At 42.8% G+C, this 23,464-nt stretch overlaps 1 protein-coding gene and 1 long non-coding RNA gene across 3 annotated transcripts in view; one reads left to right on the top strand and one right to left on the bottom strand.

The window, feature by feature from the left end:
• LOC101083474 (acyl-coenzyme A synthetase ACSM1, mitochondrial-like) overlaps positions 1-1,889 on the bottom strand; it is a 52,611-nt gene extending 50,722 nt beyond the window's left edge. Inside the window, exons 1-3 of one of the 2 annotated variants that reach the window (XM_019820891.3) lie at positions 1,872-1,889; positions 1,483-1,615; positions 701-846 (exon numbers count right to left, since the gene is read on the bottom strand). The gene's annotated coding sequence lies outside the window, so the exon portion shown is untranslated. Of the gene's footprint in view, positions 1-700; positions 847-1,482; positions 1,622-1,871 lie in introns of those variants that run through there. The other variant, XM_019820894.2, reaches the window with a different exon arrangement.
• Positions 1,890-2,002: 113 nt separating this feature from the next.
• Positions 2,003-23,464, top strand: part of LOC109495254 — a 33,079-nt gene continuing 11,617 nt past the window's right edge. Inside the window, exons 1-2 of the long non-coding RNA XR_002150574.2 lie at positions 2,003-2,141; positions 12,954-13,078. This is a non-coding gene — a long non-coding RNA (uncharacterized LOC109495254). The remainder of the gene's footprint in view (positions 2,142-12,953; positions 13,079-23,464) is intronic.

Here is a 23,464-nt window from a genome sequence, read left to right on the forward strand (position 1 = left end):
ACAGCCAAGTGGCACAAAGCCTGTGCTCTGGAAGCAGAAAGGTCTGAGTTTAAGTCTCCAGTCTGCCACCTACCATCTCTTTGACTTTCACTGACCTCCTTTATCTACCCTTGTTTCCTTATGTGCAAAATGGGAATGATAATAAGGATACCTGTCTCTTAGGGTCGTCTTGTCTTTGTTGCCTTTGTTAGGATTAGAGAATAATTTGTGATGAGCATGTAGCACAGTGCTTGGCATAATCAATGGTGGCTGTTTTTATTAATTTGGGATTTGGAGAGAAATACTTTGGTGTATAAGCAAAATGCAGGGTCTTTGGAATCCCAAGGCCTGAGCTGAAATTCTGGATCAACCTCTTACAACATGGCTGATGGACAAGTCATTTGCTTCTTCTAACCCTTGACGTTCTCATCTGAAAAACAGAGGAGTGGGTTGCTAATCAGATTTGTCCCTTGAGATCTTTGAAAGGACTGCACCTGGTAAAGTTTGTACAGCACTTGGCTGAGGCATATAGATGCTGGATTGATATTGATGCTGCATTGAATAAGCCCAAATTGCTGCATGAAGTGGCTTGCACTGTTAGTTTTCTACTAGAGACATTTTTGGGGTGTTGTGGGGGGATGGGGATCTCCAGAACCTTGACCCAACTTTCCCAGATCCTTTTTTATCCTCCCACCCTCCAATGCACCAAGGACAAAAATACCTCTGCTTGAAGTCACCACAAAGATTGCTGGAGACACACAGAATATCCCTGCCAGGGCTGACAGGCAAGCCTGGTTTCTGAAAGGTGAGTTGTCCTCCTCCTGGCTGATTCACTCATGATGAATTCTCAGCTCAAGATAGGCTTTTCTACAGAGAAGAGTGGATGAGAAGGCAGTGATAGTTGACTGGGCATAGCTTAAAAATTAAACAGCCAAAGTATCAGAGCATAAAAGACCTTGATATTCAAGCAGAAGATGCAGTCACTTTTGGGAAGATGGTGGGGACAGGAGGAAAAGTCCACAATACACACTCTGGATCTCAGTGGATCTCCTGTATGGAAATGTAACACTGGTGTTGTGGTCAAGAAGACCAACTCTGGAGCCCGGCAGCCTGGGTTTTGGTACTGCTTTACCAGTTACCAGTTCTGTGACACTAACCAGCTTTCCTATCCCCATGTGCCTTAGTTTGCTAATCTGCAACAACGGGTCAATGGTACAGATAGGGGAATTCTCTAAAGATTCCATGCACACTTCTCTTTTCATTTTGAAGCCTCTCTCACAGTCAGAATAAGGCTATTGAATTTCAGGTCTTGGACAATGAACGCTAGGCAGACACTAGTCATGTCTGGTCTAGGAAGTTCTCTATATTCTCTTCCCCTGACTCAGTAGTCCCGGAAACCCCATGTAGACATAATAACATCAAAATATGTCAAGAGACACTATCAGCCTCATTCTCTGTCGGGCCCATTCTGCATTACAGCTTTTAGATACCACATTCTCTTACCTCTCTGTACAGTCTGCTGGGATTTCCGGACCTCCCAAACCAATTGTGAGATAGGCTCCGCATCCAGCTCACAGCCCCAGGGGTCTCTGTATCTCTTACCCCAGGATCCTCTTCTTTTCAGAGTAACCAGACCCTGGAGGCATGCGAGAGATGGAATGTTACCCACACGTGTGTAGAGAAGAACGACTGAAAAAGAAAAAACAAAAATCATGAGGGCATCAAAAAGCTGGATCTTAGTTTCTGTAAATTAAACCCCTGCTTTTCTAAGCAAACACCCCCTTCCTGCTCAGGCTCAGTCCTTCTCCTCTATCCCTCCTTCTGTGGCTGACTGGCTCTGTTGGCCACCTGCAGGTTTAATTGAAGGTAACTAAAATTAAGTAAGAGGTTACTTCTGATCCGAACTCTCAGAGCCGGTTTGCCATGCTCAGGCTGACTGTGCCTCTGATTGCTAAGACAGGATTTATTCTCTTGGCACCCACTCTGCCCCTCACACTGCACCTCTCCTAGTGGTTTGCCTGAACCCCGCCAGGTGCCTCCACAGGCCTCATCTCCGCGGCTCTCTATTGTACTCGTGTAGTGATACTAGAGTACAACCGGTTCCCGATGAGTTGTCTGCTGCAGCAATGGAACAAGTCACGCTGGTGCCTTCAACTCTAAAGGTTGGCTCCTTTCTGGTAACCATCAGTTAGTTCTCTATAGTTAAGTCCATTTCTTGGTGAGAGGGGGTGAAGGGTGAAATAGATAAATGGGGATTAAGGAGGGCCCTTGTGAGGAGAACCTGATGTTATATTTAAATAATGAATCGCTAAATTGTACACCTGCAACTAATATTACAATGTATGTTAACTGGAATTTAAATTTTAAAAACTTAAAAATATATATTCTTTAAATAGAAAAAAAAGAGAAAATTTGGCTCTTTTCCCCACCGATCCTTGGCTAGCTACTTCCTTGTAGGTAGGTGACACTACTTGCCTTTTCTCTCAGGTTTTCGTTTTGGTCTCGTCCTTTCCTTCTTCTCTGCAATCCAGCCCCGTTCTTACTGTATCTCAGACTTAGCCATACCTTGCCTTCCTTTCTTCTCTATTTACTTCTTTGTTTCTTTCCTTCCTTCCCTCCTTTCTTCCTTCCTTCTTGTTTACTATAACCATGCACTATTACCTCTATTCTTATTTATTCAGTATTTTTCTTTACATCAATTCCCTTTAAAAATTAAATGAACAAGAAAAAGCCCAGAGTAATCCAAACAAAACTCTGTACCACTACTATAATTAAGCAATTATTTTACTTGTCACAGGCAGGAAACTAAAAATGAATACAATGAAAGCAAAACTTGTTGCTGTTATTAAGCCCCAATTCCAGTACAGTTCCCTGCCAAATATTTGAGACCAGTCTTGTTCTCTTTTGTTAGAAAAGGGAGAAATTAAGGTTTGATCAGTTATTTATTGCTACGATAATATTACATAACAAACAGTGGCACACATTTATTTAACACACATTTACTGCTTTCTCTCTAGTCTCAGACCAGTGGCTCTTTTTATAGTGGATAGCAGAAGCACCCCAAAATCAAACCAAACCCTGTAAGCGCATTTAAAACTTCTGTTTGCGTCATTTCTGTTAGTGTTCCATTGGCCAAAGCAAGCCACAGGACCAAGCTCAACCTCATCAAGCAGAGAACCATATTCCTTCCTGAATACGTTGTGTGGGAGTAGGGAGTGAGCAGAGAGTGAATATTAGGTGAATAATAAATCTATTCTACCACCATAGAGTAGAGGACAGAGAAGTAGCAAACTGAGACATTCTCTTTTTTTTAATTAATCAATTAATTTTAAAAATCTTTCTATGTCTTTTATTTTTTGTTATTTATTTATTTTTTTTATTCTCAGTTTAGTTGACATACAGTGTATTCTTGGCTTTAGGAGTAGAACCCAGTGATTCATCACTTACATATAACACCCAGTGCTCATCCCAATAAGTTCCCTCCTTAATGCCCATCACCCATTTCCCCCACCCCATCAACCCTCAGTTTGTTCCCTGTATTTAAGAGTCTCTGTGGTTTGCCTCCCTCTCTGTTTTTATCTTATTTTTCCTTTCCTTCCCCTATGATCATCTGTTAAATTTCTCAAATTACACATGAGTGAAGTCATATAATGTCTTTCTCTGACTGACTTGTTTTGCTTAGCATAATACCTTCCAGTTCCATCCACATTATTGCAAATAGCAAGATTTCATTCTTTTTCACCACCAAGTAGTATTCCATTGTATATGTATACCACAGCTTCTTTATCTATTCATCAGTTGATGAAAATTTGAGCTCTTTCCATAATTTGGCTATTGTTGATAGTGCTGCTATAAACATTGGGGTGTATGTGCCCCTTTGAAACAGCATTTTTGTATCCTTTGGATAAATTCTTGTTAGCAGAATTGCTGGGTCCTTGGGTAGTTCTATTTTTTTTTTTTTTTTTTTGAGGAACCTCCAGTTTTCCAGAATGGCTGCACCAGTTTGCATTCTCTCCAACAGTGCAAAAGACATCCTCTTTCTCTGCATCTTCGCCAGCATCTGTTGTTTCCTGAGTTGTTAATTTTAGCAATGCTGACCAGTGTGAGGTGGTATCTCATTGTGGTTTTGATTTGCATTTTCCTGATGATGAGCAATGTTGAACATCTTTTCATGTAACTGAGACCTTCTAGTTGACTTAGTTGAAAAGAAATGGACAGGGTGAGCTCACTCTGGTTCTGGACAAAATCAGGGTTCCTTTAGCAAGGAACAAGGTGGTGTAGAGGTGATTGTGCGGAAGGCCACTGAGTGGGTCAATTAGCCCACTAGGGCTGCTGTAACAAAACCCTACACACTGGGTGGTTTAAACAACAGACATTCATTTTCTCACAATTCTGGAGGCTGGATGTCCAAGATCATGGTGCTGGCAGGGTTGGATTCCTCTTGGCTTGCAGATGGCCAGACTCTTGCTACCTCTTCACATGGTCATCTGTCTATGCATGCACTTCTGGTACCTTTCTATGTCCCCTAACCTACTCTTCTTTTGAAGACACCAATCAAGTTGCATGAGGGCACTCTCTAATGCCCTCCTTTTAACTTAATTGCATCTTTAATTTTTTTTTAATTTGAGAGAGAAAGAGAACATGAGCCAGGGAGAGAAGCAGATGGAGAGAGAGAATCTTATGCAGGCTCCATGCTCAGCACAGAGCCTGATGCAGGGCTCAATCCCAAGGCCCTGGGATTGTGACCTGAGCTGAAATCAGGAGTCAGACACTCAACTGACTGAGTACCCCAAGCACCCCTTAACTGCCTCTTTCAATGTCTTATCTCCAAATACACTCACCTTCTGAGGTAATGGGGGCTAGGGCTTCAGCATACAAAATTTGGAGGACACAATTCAGCCCATAACAGCAGGAGAAAAGCGATGTTGGCCACACTTGTTGAAGTCCCTCCCTCCTCCAAAAGTTGCTTCTTTGATTCTGTATCTTTTCTTCTGTTCCTTCCCCTTCCAACTAATGTTTATTGGATATAGTAGACTACATTAGCTGTTTCCGTCTTTTTTGTCTGTCACTGATAATCCAAAGCTAATTTTTTCTCAATCACTCACCAAAACTGTTTGGGTTTTGTTTGTTTACTGTTTGTTTTCTGGAAACATGTTTTCTAATGTGCTTGCTACCAAATGCAGTAGGTCCTTTTCAGTTCTGACTCATGGCCATTCTGGGTGATGTCAAGAAACTCTTCAATTGCTCTCTTGTTTATGTTATCACATCCTGTCTTTTCTGAGTCTCCTTTGTCAATATTGTCCACAGGGCCCCCTTTCTATTTCTTCTCTTTAGATATTCTTGTTCTCCAAGGACCCATCCTCAGAAAATAGCTCCTCTCATTCCCTATGAACTTTCCATCTCATTCTTCCTCTGTCTGGGTAATTTCCTAAACCACATTTAAAATCATGACCTTGGGGCGCCTGGGTGGCACAGTCGGTTAAGCGTCCGACTTCAGCCAGGTCATGATCTCGCGGTCCGGGAGTTCGAGCCCCGCGTTGGGCTCTGGGCTGATGGCTCAGAGCCTGGAGCCTGTTTCCGATTCTGTGTCTCCCTCTCTCTCTGCCCCTCCCCCGTTCATGCTCTGTCTCTCTCTGTCCCAAAAATAAATAAACGTTGAAAAAAAAATTTTTTTTAAATAAAATAAAATAAAATCATGAGCTTTCAGTTACTAGGAAGATGGAGGCATAGGAGGACGCTGGGCTCACCGCGCGTCCTGCTGATCACTTAGATTCCACCTACACATGCCTAAATAACCCAGAAAACTGCATGAGGATTAGCAGAATGGAGTCTCCAGAGCCAAGCACAGACGAGAGGCCCATGGAAGAGGGTAGGAAGGGCGGCGAGGCGGTGCGCGCTCCACGGACTGGCGGGACGGAGCCAGGGCGGAGGGGCAGCCCTCTGGCCAAGCAGAGCCCTGAGTCTGGCTTGCAAAAGCGGAGGGGCTGGATGGAGTGTGTTCCGACAGCAAGCGTAACTTAGCATCTGGGAGGTCATAAGTTAACAGCTCTGCTCAGAAAGAGGGAAGGCTGGAGGACAAAGGGAGGGAGAGTTGCTGAGCCCCAGGATGACAGAGCTCAGTTTGGCGGGGAACAAAGGCGCTAGCCAGCGCCATCTCCCTCGCCCATCCCCCAGCCAAAATCCCAAAGGGAACTAGTTCCTGCCAGGGAACTTGCTCACTCCAAGCAAACACCCAATGCTGTGCTTCTGCGGAGCCACCCCTCCGGCAGTGGGTCTGACTCCCACCCCTGCTACAGGGCCCCTCCTGAAGTGGATCACCTAAGGAGAAGCGAGCTAAGCCTGCCCCTCCTGCCCCCGTGCACCTTGCCTACCCACCACAGCTAATACACCAGATCCCCAGCACCACAAGCCTGGCAGTGTGCAAGCAGCCCAGACGGGCCACACCACCCCACAGTGAATCCCGCCCCTAGGAGAGGGGAAGAGAAGGCACACACCAGTCTGACTGTGGCCCCAGTGGTGGGCTGGGGGCAGACATCAGGTCTGACTGTGGCCCCGCCCACCAACTCCAATTATACACCACAGCACAGGGGAAGTACCCTGCAGGTCCTCACCACTCCAGGGACTATCCAAAATGACCAAACGGAAGAATTTGCCTCAAAAGAATCTCCAGGAAATAACAACAGCTAATGAACTGATCAAAAAGGATTTAAATATATAACAGAAAGTGAATTTAGAATAATAGTCATAAAATTAATCCTTGGGCTTGAAAACAGTATAGAGGACAGCAGAGAATCTCTTGCTACAGAGATCAAGGGACTAAGGAACAGTCAGGAGGAGGTGAAAACCACTTTAAACGAGATGCAAAATAAAATGGAAATGTCCATGTCTCAGATTGAAGAGGCAGAGGAGAGAATAGGTGAACTAGAAGATAAAATTATGGAAAAAGAGGAAGCTGAGAAAAAGAGAGATAAAAAAAATCCAGGAGTATGAGGGGAAAATTAGAGAACTAACTGATACACTAAAAAGAAATAATATATGCATAATTGGTATCCCAGAGGAGGAAGAGAGAGGGAAAGGTGCTGAAGGTGTACTTGAAGAAATCATAGCTGAGAACTTCCTGGATCTGGGGAGGGAAAAAGGCATTGAAATCCAAGAGGCACAGAGAACTCCCTTTAGACGTAACTTGAATCAATCTTCTGCACAACATATCATAGTGAAACTGGCAAAATACAAGGATAAAGAGAAAATTCTGAAAGCAGCTAGAGATAAATGTGCTCTAACATATAAAGGGAGACCTATAAGACTCGTGACCAATCTCTCTACTGAAACTTGGCAGGCCAGAAAGGAATGGCAGGAGACCTTCAATGTGATGAACAGAAAAAATATGCAGCTGAGAATCCTTTATCCAGCAAGTCTGTCATTCAGAATAGAAGGAGAGATAAAGGTCTTTCCAAACAAACAAAAACTGAAGGAATTTGTCACCACTAAACCAGCCCTACAAGAGATCCTAAGGGGAATCCTGTGAGACAAAGTACCAGAGACATCGCTACAAGCATAAAACATACAGACATCACAATGACTCTAAACCCATATCTTTCTATAATAATACTGAATGTAAATGGACTAAATGCACCAACCAAAAGACATAGGATATCAGAATGGATAAAAAAACAAGACCCATCTATTTGCTGTCTACAAGAGACTCATTTCAGACTTGAGGACACCTTTAGATTGAGAGTGAGGGGATGGAGAACTATTTATCATGTTCCTGGAAGCCAAAAAAAAAAAAAAATCTGGAGTAGCCATACTTATATCAGACAAACTAGACTTTAATTAAAGGCTGTAACAAGAGATGAAGAAGGGGATTATATAATAATTACAGGGTCTATCCATCAGGAAGAGCTAACAGTTATAATGTCTATGCACTGAATACGGGAGCCCCCAAATATATAAAACAATTACTCATAAACATAAGCAACCTTATTGATAAGAATGTGGTAATTGCAGGGGACTTTAACACTCCACTTACAGAAATGGATAGATCATCTAGGCACACGGTCAATAAAGAAACAAGGGCCCTGAATGATACATTGGATCAGATGGACTTGACAGATATATTTAGAACTCTGCATCCCAAAGCAACAGAATATACTTTCTTCTCGAGTGCACATGGGACATTCTCCAAGATAGATCATATACTGGGTCACAAAACAGCCCTTCATAAGTATATAAGAATTGAAATTATACCATGCATACTTTCAGACCACAATGCTATGAAGCTTGAAATCAACCACAGGAAAAAGTCTGGAAAACCTCCAAAAGCATGGAGGTTAAAGAACACCTTACTAAAGAATGAGTGGGTCAACCAAGCAATTAGAGAAGAAATTAAAAAATATATGGAAACAAACGAAAATGAAAATACAACAATCCAAACGCTTTGGGATGCAGCAAAGGCAGTCCTGAGAGGAAAATACATTGCGATCCAGGCCTATCTCAAGAAACAAGAAAAATCCCAAATACAAAATCTAACAGCACACCTAAAGGAAATAGAAGCAGAACAGCAAAGGCAGCCTAAACCCAGCAGAAGAAGAGAAATAATAAAGATCAGAGCAGAAATAAACAATATAGAATCTAAAAAAACTGTAGAGCAGATCAACGAAACCAGGAGTTGGTTTTTTGAAAAAATAAACAAAATTGACAAACCTCTAGCCAGGCTTCTCAAAAAGAAAAGGGAGATGACCCAAATAGATAAAATCATGAATCAAAATGGAATTACTACAACCAATCCCTCAGAGATACAAACAATTATCAGGGAATACTAGGAAAAATTATATGCCAACAAACTGGACAACCTGGAAGAAATGAATAAATTCCTAAACACCCACACTCTTCCAAAACTCAATCAGGAGGAAATAGAAAGCTTGAACAGACCCATAACCAGCGAAGAAATTGAATCAGTCATCAAAAATCTCCCAACAAATAAGAGTCCAGGACCAGATGGCTTCCCAGGGGAGTTCTACCAGACATTTAAAGCAGAGATAATACCTATCCTTCTCAAGCTATTCCAAGAAATAGAAAGGGAAGGAAAACTTCCAGACTCATTCTATAAAGCCAGTATTACTTTGATTCCTAAACCAGACAGAGACCCAGTAAAAAAAGAGAACTACAGGCCAATATCCCTGATGAATATGGATGCAAAAATTCTCAATAAGATATTAGCAAATCAAATTCAACAGCATATAAAAAGAATTATTCACCACGATCAAATGGGATTCATTCCTGGGATGCAGGGCTGGTTCAATATTCGCAAATCAATCAACGTGATACATCACATTAACAAAAAAAAAGATAAGAACCATATGATCCTGCCAATCGATGCAGAAAAGGCCTTTGACAAAATTCAGCACCCTTTCTTAATAAAAACCCTCAAGGAAGTCGGGATAGAAGGAACATACTTAAAGATCATAAAAGCCATTTATGAAAAGCCCACAGCTAACATCATCCTCAACGGGGAAAAACTGAGAGCTTCTTCCTGAGATCAGGAACACGACAGGGATGCCCACTCTCACCACTGTTGTTTAACATAGTGCTGGAAGTTCTAGCATCAGCAATCAGACAACAAAAGGAAATCAAAGGCATCAAAATTGGCAAAGATGAAGTCAAGCTTTCACTTTTTGCAGATGACATGATACTATACATGGAAAATCCGATAGACTCCACCAAAAGTCTGCTAGAACTGATACAGGAATTCAGCAAAGTTGCAGGATACAAAATCAATGTACAGAAATCATTTGCATTCTTATACACTAACAATGAAGCAACAGAAAGACAAATAAAGAAACTGATCCCATTCACAATTGCACCAAGAAGCATAAAATACCTAGGAATAAATCTAACCAAAGATGTAAAAGATCTGTATGCTGAAAACTATAGAAAGCTTATGAAGGTAATTGAACAAGATATAAAGAAATGGAAAGACATTCCCTGCTCATGGATTGGAAGAATAAATATTGTCAAAACATCAATACTACCCAAAGCTATCTACACATTCAATGCAATCCCAATCAAAATTGCACCAGCATTCTTCTCGAAACTAGAACAAGCAATCCTAAAATTCATATGGAACCACAAAAGGCCCTGAATAGTGAAAGTAATTTTGAAGAAGAAGACCAAAGCAGGAGGCATCACAATCCCAGACTTTAGCCTCTACTACAAAGCTGTCATCATCAAGACAGCATGGTATTGGCACAAAAACAGACACATAGACCAATGGAATAGAATAGAAACCCCAGAACTAGACCCACAAACGTATGGCCAACTCATCTTTGACAAAGCAGAAAAGAACATCCAATGGAAAAAAGACAGTCTCTTTAACAAATGGTGCTGGGAGAACTGGACAGCAACATGCAGAAGGTTGAAACTCGACCACTTTCTCACACCATTCACAAAAATAAACTCAAAATGGATAAAGGACCTGAATGTGAGACAGGAAACCATCCAAACCCTAGAGGAGAAAGCAGGAAAAGACCTCTCTGACCTCAGCCGTAGCAATTTCTTACTCGATACATCCCCAAAGGCAAGGAAATTAAAAGCAAAAATGAACTACTGGGACCTTATGAAGATAAAAAGCTTCTGCACAGCAAAGGAAACAACCAACAAAACTAAAAGATAACCAACGGAATGGAAAAGATATTTGCAAATGACATATCGGACAAAGGGCTAGTATCCAAAATCTATAAAGAGCTCACCAAACTCCACACCCGAAAAACAAATAACCCAGTGAACAAATGGGCAGAAAACATGAATAGACACTTCTGTAAAGAAGACGTATGGATGGCCAACAGGCACATGAAAAGATGCTCAACGTCGCTCCTCATCAGGGAAATACAAATCAAAACCACACTCAGATATTACCTCACACCAGTCAGAGTGGCCAAAATGAACAAATCAGGAGACTATAGATGCTGGAGAGGATGTGGAGAAACGGGAACCCTCTTGCACTGTTGGTGGGAATGCAAACTGGTGCACCCGCTCTGGAAAACAGTGTGGAGGTTCCTCAGAAAATTAAAAATAGACCTACCCTATGACCCAGCAATAGCACTGCTAGGAATTTACCCAAGGGATACAGGAGTGCTGACGTATAGGGGCACTTGTACCCCAATGTTTATAGCAGCACTCTCAACAATAGCCAAGTTATGGAAAGAGCCTAAATGTCCATCAACTGATGAATGGATAAAGAAATTTTGGTTTATATACACAATGGAGTATTACAGGGCAATGAGAAAGAACGAAATATGGCCCTTTGTAGCAACGTGGATGGAACTGGAGAGTGTGATGCTAAGTGAAATAAGCCATACACAGAAAGACAAATACCATATGTTTTCACTCTTATGTGGATCCTGAGAAACTTAACAGAAGACCATGGGGGAGGGGAAGGAAAAAAAAAAAAAGGTTAGAGTGGGAGAGAGCCAAAGCATAAGAGACTCTTAAAAACTGAGAACAAACTGAGGGTTGATGGAGGGTGGGAGGGAGGGGAGGGTGGCTGATGAGTATTGAGGAGGGCACCTTTTGGGATGAGCACTGGGTGTTGTATGGAAACCATTTTGACAATAAATTTCATATATTGAAAAATAAAATAAAATAAAATATAAAATAAAATAAAATAAAATAAAATAAAATAAAATAAAATCATAACCTTTCCCCTGAGTTCAAACTTGAATATTCAATTGATTACTAAATACATACCAACCTCGGTATGACCTATATTAACATGACCACAACTGAAATCAATATCCCCACCTTCAAACTTGTTCCTCTCAGAAAGTTTTACAGTCACCTACCCCAGTATAAGTAATCAAAAACCTAGACATCATCCTTAAGCACCTCTTTTCCCTTAACTCCATTTGTCTTATGTAGTCACAAAGTCACCAGATTCCAAGAAGAAATTCTTCTGATAATTTCTCAAATTTGGGGTGCCTGGCTGGCTCTGTTGGAAGAGTGTGCAGCTCTTGATTTCGGGGTTGTGAATTCAAGTCCCATATTCGGTATAGATATTACTTAATAAACAAATATTTAAGAAAACAGTTTCTCAAACTTACCTTTAATACATTCACCTCTCACCTACCAAGGTAATCATTTAGACTTGCATTGTTGACTGAATTCATTATTCTCCAGATGAAGTCCAAACCCTTTAACATGTGTTACAATGACCACTCCTTCTGTCATTTCAAAACTTGAACTTGATGTTGAAATAATATTGAGTGCACCTTCCCCAGGCTAAGTTCCTCCTTCTAAGTACAAATAATGGCAGCAATCTTGGGACATACTATGTCACCAACACATATGCAAATTGGTTAGCCTGGGAATCTCCTAGAGCTATTGATTGCCCAGGGAAATTATACACATCCAATACTTGGCCACTGGGACCTGGCAATCCTTACTTCTTAATTCCTGGGATTACGGGGGTATCATACAGGCTTTTACTAGATAAGGACAGGAAGGATGAGGTTATCTATCTTTATCTCATCCTGAAAAAGATGATATTTGGTGATTTCATTATAACCCCAGGAAGCCAATCTTTGTGAAAAGGAGAGGCTAAATATTATGACTACATTTTCCAACCCATACAGAGAAGGGGATGGAGTGAAGGGAGGAGATGCAGATTGCTGATTTTGGGTAGGTCAGACATTTCCCCTAAAGATATGGGTTCCCATCATCAATCATTCCTGAGCATTGAGAAGATAAGGAGATTGTGGGCTGGGCAGTGAGGAAGGGGATATCATAAAAAACAATAAAGATAGCAATGAAAGTGTCAAAATGAACAATCTGCCAAATTTAAAATTTTTGGAAGCTGTCAATTAAATGATATTCCCTTAAACCTGGATAAATCCAGATTAAGAAAGACAAAGTTGTGCTATTTGATTAACAGATTGTGTTTCTCTACTAGCCCAAACATAAACTCTGGTGTCTTTCAGTGGATTGCAGGATATCACAGTATGTACACATTGGAGTGGGAATTTTAAGATGACTGCAAGAGAAGTACTTTGCCAGGGGCTGGAAGAGATGGCAAGTGAAATGAAAGGGTGCACGGGTGTCGTAGGTATGTTTGAAACTTCTGCTGTCGTTTACCAGCTATGTGGCTTTGGGGATTATCACTTAATCTCTCCAAGTCTTTGTTTTCTTCTCTGTAAAATGAGGAACATAATAGTACCCAAATCAGGGGTGTCTGGGTGGCTCAGTTGGTTGAGCGTCTGACTCTTGGTTTCAGTTCAGGTCATGATCTCGCAGCTTCATGGGTTTGAGACCTGCATCAGGCTCTGCACTGGCAGTGCAGAGCCTACTTGGGATTCTCTCTCTCTCTCTGCCCCTCCCTCACTTGCACTGTTTCTTCCAAAATAAATAAATAAATAAACTTTCAGAACAACAACAAAAATAGTACCTGAATCAAAGGGTGACTATGAATTTTAAGTGGGATCAATATCTGTATTTTTGCAGTATAGAGCCTGACACTTGGCAAGAACTTGATAAGCGAGTGATATTCTAACTACTGCTGTTGCTGTTATTACTAAGTATTCTTAAGGAGAAGAATCTAGACTCTCTGAGGTCCTTTGCTTGCTTCTCCAACTCACTTGAAACTGCTACGAAGGTTTATCCTCCATCCCCGGGTTCGAAACAAAGCCCCCCAGAGGCCCCAGAAACTGAGTCTGTGGTTCATCATTCAACAATGCCCCTCTCCCCTTCTTTATTGTCTCCAAAGACAATCCCCATGGTCTTGATTTAAAAATGATTTTAGGGGGCACTTGGGTGGCTCAGTCGGTTAAGCATCTGACTTCAGCTCAGGTCATGATCTCACAGTCCGTGAGTTCGAGCCCCATGTCAGGCTCTGTGCTGACAGCTCAGAGCCTGGAGCCTGCTCTGTGTCTCCCTCTCTCTCTGCCCCTCCCCTGCTCATGCTCTCTCTCTGTCTCAAAAATAAATAAAAACATTAAAAATTTTTAAAAAAATGATTTCATTACTTGATTCTAGGAACACTTGATATCCCCACAAACACGAGCCATGGGGAAGGGACACTTCTTTGGAGGTGCCTACACTGTCCTCATACCTATGTTCTGAGGTCTGTAGATGCCACAGGACAGACAAAATCCCTAGGCCAGTGTCTGGCATGTGGCAAATACTCAATAAATGGATATTCCCCTCCTCTGATCATGCCTGGTTTGGGGTGACTTGGGGAGGCCTCCAATGTCCCAACCACGTGCACATGCCTCTCTGTATAGAGGCCGGTCCAGGGGTGAGATGGAGGGTCTTGACCTTTCATTTCCTTCCTAAGATCCAGGATTCTGCTGGACTCTGCCACTGTCTGTTTATCTGCTTATCTGTGGGAGTCATTATCAGTCCCCCTCTCTCCTCCCTTTCTCCTACTTTTCCAGTCTTCCATCATTTTTCTTCATCAGTCTCTCTTATATGTTTATCAAGTGTTTTATTTCCTTTCTCCCTCCCTTCCTCCCTCCCTCCCTTCCTTCTTACCTCCCTTCCTCCCTTCCTCCCTCCCTTCCTTCCTTCTTTCCCTCTAATTCTCTTTCTTCCATCCCACCTTCCCTCCCTCCCTTTCTTTCTCAATTGCTTTATTTTGCTGTTTTATTTTTCTCTCTTATTTTTCTTTTTTCTTTGTTCCCCTCTCCTTCCCTCTCTTTCATTCCCTCCCTTTATTCTTTCAATATCTAACATGAGATTTTACGCTAGTAGCCAGGGAAAGACAAATATTGGATGTCTTTTCATAAGGATTCTCATATACCCAGAAGAAGGCAGAAGGCCCAAAGGAAAATGGAAGTAAATAGAAGAAGGGCAGGGCCCAAAAGGGTGTCCTTGCAGGTCTCACTGGGCCCCAGCTTGCCCAGAATTCTACCACTCCTGTTCTTGAAGCTTCTTCTGCTGGATTTTCCCTGTGACAGTTTTGGGCAAGTCTGAGACAAACTCCCCTGTTGGGAGAGGTCAATCCAGTGTGGGCCATCTGTGACCCCAGTGGGGCTGAATTTTTCAGAAGAACTGCTCAGGGGAAGCTCTTGAGGCTGGAGGCTGTAGGTGAGTGAGGGCAGCCTCTAGAGAATAAGGAGCTTCAGAAAGTGTTCTGGGACAAGGACAAGAAGAGAATGACTGGAACAGTACATAAAGGTCTACTCCATGGTGTCTGGCATACTCTAGAACAGGGGAGAGCAGCACAGCAAACACAACAGTGCACAGTCAGACACCTGAGCTTTGACCTCACACTCTCTGGGCTGCAGTCTCTCCCCTACAACCCACCTGACTTTGGACAGGTCACTTGACTTTTCTGAGACAATTTCCCCACTGACTTAACTGGAGGATAGTCACAACTTTGTTGGGTTGTTGTGAGGATAAAATAAATTTACACAGGCTAAGTTCTTAGCATGAGTAAACACTAGAAATATCTTAGCTGTAGTTATTAGCTTGGACTAGAGACACAAGATATTTAAGAGTTACAAAACCCAACTTTGAATTCCAGCTCAGCCATTTCTTGTTGGTGTGCCCTTGGCAGAACTATAAAATCTCTCCAATTTCATTTTTCTTACCTGTAGGGGAAAACATGTTTGATGTCGGGACTCTTCCATCTCTAACATTCCAGAATCCTAGGACTGTGAAGACAGTTCACAGAGGCTTCCTGTTACAAGGCTTAGCTTTGCCAGGGCTTTGGTCTTAGAGTCAGATAGCCTTAGGTCTGATAAATAACAACAGGGATACTGATATGGAAAAAGTTACCTTCTTAACAGCTGATGTGGGAAATTTCCAGAGGCAAGACTGACTTTGTGGATGAAGGAGTTTGTTAAAATCACAATGGGATGGAGCAGAGATTGGCAAACTATAGCCTGTGGGCAAAATCCAGCCCTCCTCCTGTGTTTGTAAATACAGTTTTATTGAAATACAGCTATACCCATTCATTTCCAATGGTCTCTGGTGGCTGAGTTGAGTTCCTAAAATATTTACTAGTTGGCCCCTGGGGTGTAGATAGAGGGTAGAGAGTAGCCTCACAGGAGACCCAGGGAGTGTTTGGTCCCTGGAAGGAGGGAAGAGGTAGAAAGAATGCTGCCCAAACATTCTAGAGGAGAGCCTTGTAAAAAAAACACATCTATTGAGTAATATGACTGTGGATCCACTGGATCCTCCAAAATATTCATTTACAACTCAAAATTCATAATATATTGGGTATGATTGGATTTTTAGTTTCCTTTTAAAATACTACATGCTTAGTATGTGCTAGTCTTCTAAGTGCCTTATGTCTTACAAATATTAACAACCTTCTTAACAACCTGTGAAGGAGTAACATCATTATCCCCATTTCACAGATAAGGGAGCTGAGGCAAGTGAGATTGTTAAGTAGGCAATGGAGATGAATTTTGGATGCAACTGTCTAATTCCAGAGGCTGTGCTAGGACTGACTACCTCACAATGAATTTGAGGCTGAAAGTCTGTGGTGGGCTCTTTGATGTGCTGCCCACTCCCACCCCCCCCCCCCCCCGCCATAAGAATGATTTAACCCTCCCACCCCACTGCCAGACCTCTTAGGGGAGTGCTGCAGCCAAAGAAAGCTTCCTCTCCCAGGGCCATATTCCCATCCCAGTGCAGCCTGCAACCATGCCTGATCTACATAGGGCTATAAAGCACCCTCCCAAACCTTGCCTGCAGCTCAGAAAACTCTGAAAGGTCATCCTACCTGCAGAACTCCCCATGGGGGTGTTTGAGGTCCCCAGTGTGACTACATCACAGTGCACCTTCGCCTGTTGCCCAATCCTGCCCCTTCCCTTCCCTTCATTTCCCTTCCCTTCCTTTCTCTTTCTTTCTTCAAGTGTTGATCCCAAAGCACTCCCTAATAAACCTCTTGCATGTTAATCTCCTTCCCAGAGTTGATTTCTCAGAAAATCCACATAGGACAATTACCCTGTGGTGACAAAGCATCAGTGAGCTTCTGGATTATGTACAGATTTCATTAGCTTTAGGCTTAACATAGCTGCTCTCATCTCTACCCTAGATTCAAAAATACTTTTTTTTTTCCCTTTCCCTGGGGCAAACTCCTATCTTGCGCCCACTTCCAAAAACTGGGTCCCCCTTCAGTGTCAACCGCCATGCTTTAGTTCCCTGCCCTAGAGTGAACACAGATATATAGTGGATTCTGTGCTTTTTGCCTTTTCTGGTAAGAGCACCCCTGTTTTCCTGTGGAGAGCTATGCCTCTCTCCCTCAGTCCATATCATGGGTGTAAGTCTGTCTTTTCTCCATCTTTCCTGCACTTGCTTCAGAGGTGATCACATGACCCAGAACTGGCCAATCAGAGTGTTCCATCACCCTGCTTAAGGGATTGATTTAATGATGGGCCCATGACTTAACACGGTCCAATGAGAATCAACCTGAAGACTTTTGCTGGTGCCTTTAGGGGAAAAGATGCTCTTGTATTATGTGATTTGCTAAACTGCTAAAAACCTATATTTGGAGCTGCTGGTAGCCATCACAAAGGGGGAACATATATACCTTGTGCTAATCCTGTTAGATACATGGCTCCAAACACTGAAGAGGCTAGGAGATCCCAAGTTATCTGAAACAAAAATGTCCCACCAAAGGTCACTTGACATCCAGCTTGCTAAGTCATGCTCCCTCTTGCCTCCCTTCCCAACTGTCTTTCTCGAAAACACCAGTGGTAGTCCATCCAAAGAGAAATGGATTTGAGCTCTGAAAAGTCTCAAGCCCTGATCATGTATCTCTGTAGAGAGGAAGGGCTTTTCTTACCCAGCATTCATCTTGGCCTTGATGCCCAGGCTTGAGTGGGAGTGTTCTGCCACCTTGGGAAGGCCACTAGTCCCACTGGTGAAGTAGATGGCAGCTGCTTCTTGGCTTCCAGTCTCAACACAGCAATGAGTGGTAGACGCTTCTCTGACAAAGACACAAACTGTCCAATTCTCAGTTCTGCCCTGGACACCAGAAGTCCTGGAGACTCATCTCTTTCCACTTTCCTCCATGCTGGCAAGGACAAGTCAAGCCAGCCCACTTCAAAAGGGGAGCTTATGAATGGTTAAGATCAAGACATCCAGTCAGGCTTGGACTCAAAAACCACTCAGATTTGGCACTTTGTTAACTATGGGACTCTGGACTATTTATTTAACTTCTCTGAGTTCCATTTTCTGTATCTGTGAAATGGCATCGATAATTCTCATAGAGTTAATGAGAAAAGGAAATTAATTGTAACACAAAGAAAGAACAAAGAAAATGAGCAACTTGCTCAGCACAAACTCAATAAACGTTAACCTGATTGTTGTTGGGAGCCCTTGCACAATACAAGGTAAACAATATGTGCTCACTTAGTATCAGTTCTCGCAGTACAGCCTCTTCTATTTTCCCTTGACTTCCCTCTCTCAAACATCTCCTGTAGTGTCTCGATTTCAAGTCTCTCAAAGCTCGTCACATGTTGTCTCTTTCTTTGACAGTTAGGAAACCCATAGAGAGAACAAAAGCTTTTGTCATGTCATGCTTGTGAAATTAGAAAAAGCTTTTGTTCTTCCTATGGGCATTCTAAGAGATGTGTCTCTAGTGGAGGGAGTCCAAACATGTGACAGGGAAACACATTCTTCCAATCAATCCTGCCATCCACTGTTGGAAGGACACATAGCGTTAGAAGCCTTGCATAGAGATACAGAGGGTAGGGAGAAGACACTCAGTATATCAGCATCCTCTTGTATTTTACCTTATATGCTCTTGGCCTCACCTCTGATTCCTGCCAGGTTTGCAGTAACCAGCTCTGGGGATTTCAATCCAGTTGGTGCTGCTCTTGGTGTGGACCATGGGTGACTCCCTTTTGTGCCCAGGACTTCTCTGTTACCACCATGGCAAGGGACTCTGAGCCTGCTCTGCATGCACGCATGTGCAGCCCCCAAGTGTGGGGTATATGATGCCCCGCCCAGTACAACCCTCCACCAATAGGAGTCAGATGGCTCAATGCTTGTCAGTCCTTGAGTGGACAATCCTGGGAGGCATTCTGTGAGGCCCCTGCAGATCAAGCCCACTTACCCCATGCAGTGACCCAATAACAAACTTTTAAATTATCTTTTCCTTCTTCCCTGCTTCACACTCCCCAGTCTCACACTCTGCTCCCTGGACCTCCCAAATAAAGCACCTGCTCCTAAGTGCTTTGTTCAGTTTCCACTTTTGGCGAAAACGCAGGATGAGACATGTAGATACTCACCGTAGCAGTGTCCTGAAATCCAGCCACCCATTCCAGCTTTTCTCAGATACCAGTAGCTTCGTTTTCAGGAAAGGGCAGTCAGGGGTCACAGCGTCCACTGCCTGGGCCACTCTGTCGCCAGCCATGATGGCCCTGGCCTTAGACATCTGCGGCATACAAAGAACGTCCTTGGCTTTCATTTGGATAGTCCCGGGCATGAAGATGAGGCCTGGAGGAGGCAAAAGTCTTAGAGAGAACTGGGAGTGAGGGTTATCTTCTCCCCTAGAGAAACGTGATGTAAACAGCCAGTAGGGAGCAAATGGGGGAGGGGTGAGGAAGGGATGGCCACTGGGGAATATCAGTAACAAGCCACTGAGGATCAGAGTGATTGTAACAGATTTCCTGGTGGTGGTGAACTTCAAGAGGTGTACTGGGACTAGGGAGAGAAACTGATCTCACACCATGGACAGTCTAACCCTTCTTCCCCCCCACCCCCCCAAACACACATACACTGCCCCACAGGAGTTTCCTATATCCAAAGACTCTCATATAGGATCTAAACTAAGGAAAGACATTTAGAATTTTTCTAGTCCTGCAACACAGGTCCTACTCTAGACCCTGGTGACTTCTCCCAAACCTGGGACACTGAATTTTCACAGGCGAGAGTGCTCTTAGTTTTCTTCGTTTTTGTTTTCTATCTTGATGAGACTCTCATGATTTTGTTTATTCTTCTAAAGTTTCTTTATTGTGGAAGGAGAGGGAGACAGAGAGTGAGCAGGGGAGGGGCAGAGAGAGAGGGAGACACAGAATCTGAAGCAGGCACCAGGCTCTGAGCTGTCAGCACAAAGCCCGATGCGGGGCTCGAACTCACAAGCTGTGAGTGACCTGAGCTGAAGTTGGATGCTTGACTGACTGAACCACCCAGGCGCCCCTGTTTATTCTTCTAGAGAATAACTAGACTTACAGTTCACCATTTACAAAGCTGATTTCGCACATTCCTCCTGATGAACAGCTTTTACCCCTGGCTCACTTTCTTCCCACTTGTAACACTTCAGGATCCACACTGGACCTGTTAACCACGTCCAGTGTGTCTCCACCATAATGGCCATGTTGAGTCAGGCCCACAGAAAAGCAGACACATCTCCCCCGCTGAGTTCTCCTTCCCTTCAGACCATAATCTCTCACTCTGTCACCTTCCTCACATGGCCTGGAAGGGCCTCCATGAGACCCCAAGTTCCTACAATTGTTTCTACCTCCTCTGATTACTCCTGTGTTTTGACCACAATTACATCTTCCTCCTTATTGAGAGAATATCTGTTGCATGTGAGAGAGGCCAGGAAGGAAAGGGTGGGAATGAGGGAAGGTTGTGCAGGAGTTTCTGTGGCTCATTCTTAGACCTCTCCATTTGTCATCTCTCATCTCTAAAGGTTGATGATTCTAGAATTTCTGTCTCCATCCCAGCTGTTGTGCCCTTCAATGCAATTTCTTCTCACTTCCAATCCCCTTTTCTTTTTCCCATACATATTTTTGATTGAGATATAATTGATATATAACACTGTACTATTTTTAGGTGTCCCAAGTAATAATTTGCTATATGGATATATTACGAAATGCTTACCACACAAGTTAACATCCATCACCACACATAATTACAAGTATTCTTTCTGGTGATAACAACTTCTAAGATCTACTCTCTTAGCGACTTGCAAATACACCAGACATTATCATTAACTAGAGTCCCATGCTGTACGTTACATCCCCAGGACCTATTTATCTTTTAATGGGAACTTCTCATCCCTTCTTGAACATCACATGAGCACCCCCAACACTTACCTAACTGAACCTGTCATCTTATCCCAACACCCCAATACCTGTTTCTCCCTATGGTCCTCACTGCAGGGAAAGCCTGTAGCATCCACCCAGCTGCCTGAGTGTCTGTGACTTCCCCATCTCCCTGGCTTTCTTCCACTACCATATGTCATTCATCAAAAAAGGGTGTTCTTGGGGCACCTGGGCAGCTCAGTTGGTTAAGCGTCTGACTTGGCTCAGGTCATGATCTCATGGTTTGTAGGTTCGAGCCTCGCATTGGGCTCTGTGCTGACAGCTGAGAGCCTGGAACCTGCTTTGGATTCTGTGTCTCCCTCTCTCTCTGCTCCTCCCCTGCTCACACTCTCTCACAAAAATAAATAAACATAAAAAAGGGTGTTCTCAACTTCCTCCTAATTGCCTCTTAAATCCACTTACTTGTCTCTGTCTCAACCACCCCATCCAAGCTTGAAGCCACCATTATGCCTTGTCTCCTGTCTGGGTTTCCCAACCCACTCCTGCCCTCCTTCATCTCATCTCTATGCACCATCCAGCATGACCTTTTACAAACAGAATATGATCATGTCACTCAATCCATCCATGCTTTTCCATTCCTCACTGGATAAGGATGCAGAACCCTCCCCATGGCATCCAGGGTCCTGCCCATCTTTCCAGGCTCACTTGCCACTAGTTTCTCCTTGCTGTCTCCAAATACACAGACCTCTTTTCAGTGTTTCCCGTAATTTGCAAGCTTCTTTCCTGTCTGTTCTGTTCCTTCTGCTCGAGGCATCCCTCTCTGTCTCTTCTCCTGGCTGAATCCCACATATCCTTCAGATTCCAGCCCAAATATCACTCCACTGAGACTTCAGTGACCCTCTCAGATTAGTCAGTTCAGGTCTCCTTTTATAATAGGGAATGACAACATTTTTGTGCAAAGGGCCAAATAGTAAATATTTTCAGCCCTATGGGCCAGATGCTGTCTGTCCCAAATACTCAAGTCTCCCATTGTGGTGCAAAAGCAGCTACAGACTATATGTAAATAGGGCATGGCTATGGTCCAATAAAACTTTATTTACAAAAACAATCTGTGGACCAGATTTAGCCTATAGGTCATAGTTTGCCAACTTTTTTTTCATTAAGTTCTTATAAAATTCTCATGCCATTTATCAAAATTGTGATGAAATAATTATGTGTGCAATTAATAGTTGAATGGCCATCTTTCTCCAAAGATCTTTAAGTCCCATGAATGCACAGGCCATGTTTTGTTTACTCTGTATTAGCAACCTCTAGCATAGTGCTTGGTGCATAGCTTGCTTAAATAATTAGAAAAAAGGGTGGTATTTCCTTATGAGGAGAGACAGTATGCTATGTGGACGGGACATCTTTTGGGAGGGGCAGTTGAATTTCTCTGCCATCAGCTTCCTTCACAAGGGAGAGGGTGACCAGACCAGGTGGCCAATTACCAACCTCCTCGCATGCAGCCCAGGGTCACCAGCCACCTTTCAGGCACTTGGGGCAGCACCACAGCCACAAGGTCCCCATGCTGCTGGCTGCATGCACCCAAAAGGACATTGGCTGCCTGCTGGCTGAGTTCACTCAGTTCACTGAAGTTCATTATTTCATCCCCATCACTGCTCACTCACCACAGGGCTGGATCTGTAGGTCGCTTGCCAGCCTGAAGAAAGAGACCAGCTTATCAGGGTGGGCTGGCACACATGCACAGAGAATAAATCCCCTGCCTCGCCTCGGAATTGTCACATCAATGCTTAGTAGACTTGTTGACCTCAACCCCCCTATACACTTCAATGAGCTTTTATTTCTATGGGTTCTATTTACTATACTAGAAATTAAAACTGAGAGATTTTATAAATATGTGTGCTTTTAATAATAACAGTAACAAACCATTATATTTTACCACAAATAAGATATGTGTTAATACAGAGGTAAGTATACTTTGTAAAAAACAAAAGAAAAGAAAGAAAGAAAGAAAGAAAGAAAGAAAGAAAGAAAGAAAGAAAGAAAAGAGAGGCTTCATTTTACAAAGAAGAAAGAGAAAGAAAGAAAGAAAGAAAGAAAGAAAGAAAGAAAGAAAGAAAGAAAGAAAGAAAGAGAGAGAGAAAGAAAGAAAGAAAGAAAGAAAGAAAGAAAGAAAGAAAGAAAGAAAGAAAAGAGAGGCTTCATTTTACATTTTTGTAAATCTCTTGAACACCATCCTTAACAGAAGACAGATTTTTATCTGTCACTTAGTTGCAGAGTCACCTGACATGTAGCCTCTGGAAATAACCACTGTATCCTTGTCAGAGCATGAGAGTAAAAAAGGAAAATGTTATCTTAGATTTGTTTACTTGTTTCCCTCTCTCTCTATTGATGTATTTTTTTCTTTTTTATTACAAATATATATACCATAAAATGTATTATTTTAATCATTTTTAAGTGTACAGTTCAGTGGCATTAAGTGCTTT

Source organism: Felis catus, chromosome E3, assembly GCF_018350175.1.
Source record: "Felis catus isolate Fca126 chromosome E3, F.catus_Fca126_mat1.0, whole genome shotgun sequence".
In the NCBI taxonomy this organism is placed as follows: Eukaryota; Metazoa; Chordata; class Mammalia; order Carnivora; family Felidae; genus Felis; species Felis catus.